The 1,812-nt window shown below is 36.0% G+C and overlaps 1 protein-coding gene across 1 annotated transcript in view; it reads left to right on the top strand.

Annotated features, from left to right (window-relative positions):
* LOC115295435 (class I histocompatibility antigen, Gogo-B*0103 alpha chain-like) overlaps positions 1 to 1,812 on the top strand; it is a 157,910-nt gene that overhangs the window by 154,277 nt on the left and 1,821 nt on the right. The gene's annotated exons all lie outside the window — the stretch shown is intronic.

The following is a 1,812-nucleotide window of genomic DNA, read 5'->3' as shown; positions in this document are numbered from 1 at the left end:
TAACACCACATTTTACTTCTAAAAAGAATGTATTACTCTCTGTGGATGGCATATCACTCTTTGTGGTACCTGAGACATTAGCACATGATTCCTCCACTAGTTCTTTCCTTCAGCTCCACACTGCATCCTTTCCCACCATTGACACTTCCACCACTATGGGGTCTGAATGATGGTATTTGAATATAGCAGGGCCTGGATCTTTCTGTTCTGGTTCCATTCAGAGCTAGGATCCTTCTAGGTCTTTCAGAAGTGAGCCAAACAACACACCTAGGTGTGAAATGTGTGCTTCTAGAAACCCATGTGTCCCCTGGGCCATGTCCTTCCTTCTTTGCAGTGAGAGATGCAACAAGCCATTACCTGTGTCTTACCTTGGAGGAATATCCCTGCATGCCCCTGACCTGTGGATCCATAAAACTTAATCAGGTGGCCACTCCCTGCATCTTTTTTTTAAATTCATTTACTTCCTTTTTAAAATTTAGACAATTAATGGAAATTACCATGATTTCCCTAATTTGCCATAATTTTTAAACATATAAGGTAAAATTTATCATTTTAGCCATTTTTAGGTATCCCGTTCAGTGGTTTAATGTGCATTCATTCTGTGAGGCAACCATCAACACCATCCATCACCTAAACTCTTATCATATTCAAGACTGAAACTCTTCATCCATTAAAGAAAATCCCTCATTATCTTCTTGCCCTATCCCCGAGAAACTACATTTCTACTTTCTGTCTCTAAGAAGTTGACAATTCTCGGTACAATACATAAGTGGAATCATACAATTTTGTGTTTTGGTGGCTGGTTTATTTCTGTTAGCACAATCTTGTCAAGGTTCATCTGTGTTGTAGCGTGTGTCGGGTTGTTGCTTCTTTTTAAGGCCATATAGCATTCCATTGTATGTATACACTGTATTTTGCTTATCCCTTCATCTATTGATGTACAATTGGGATGCTTAATCCTTTTGGCAATTGTAAATAATGCTGCTTATGAGTAGGGATTTAGGAATATCTGCTCATGTCTCTTCTTTCAATTCTTTTGGGTATATACCCACAAATGGAATGGCTGAGTCATATGATAATTCTATGTTTAATTTTTTGAGGAAGTTTCATACATATTCCATAGTGTCTGCTCATTTTGCATTCCCAGCAGTGTACAAGGGTTCCAATTTATTAACCTGTTCACCAGCACTTTCATTTCATTATTTCAAAAATAGTAGCCATTCAAAAAAAATAGTAGCCATTCTAGTGGGTGTGAAATGGTATCCATGAACCCTCATTTGTCCCCTTGTAAAAGTGCTGGAAGAAACCACTTCTTCCCCTAAGAATTGGTATCTCACTGTGGTTATGGTTTGCATTTCACTAGTGATATCTTCTCATATGCATGTTGGCCATTGTAAATCTTCTTTGGAGAAAATACCTATTCAAGTCCTCAGCCTCAAATCTCATAAGATTTGTGATTTGGAAATATTTTCTCCCATTCTATGGGTTATATTCTTTTTTTAATATAACACAATTTATTTTTTTAACATATGCAATTATTTTCCATCATTTACAATACAGTAGTTATAATAACACTCCAAACAGAAAAGCAAAGTAAAAAATCAAAACCCCCACTTCTATTTCATGTAATTAGACTTATACAGAAATTAGAAGGTTAAGTACCAACTAGTTAATCACCTAATTTCACAGCTATCTGAAGTAGCAATCATTATATAACAGCTTATCTATGATACATTGAAGATAAATGATACAATTTATTACTTGCCCATAAGCTAAAACACAGCCTGCTTAATACCTTTCCTTAAATTCCAC

Source organism: Suricata suricatta, chromosome 7 (assembly GCF_006229205.1).
Source record: "Suricata suricatta isolate VVHF042 chromosome 7, meerkat_22Aug2017_6uvM2_HiC, whole genome shotgun sequence".
Lineage (NCBI taxonomy): Eukaryota > Metazoa > Chordata > Mammalia > Carnivora > Herpestidae > Suricata > Suricata suricatta.
This window is presented reverse-complemented; position numbering and strand designations above follow the sequence as displayed.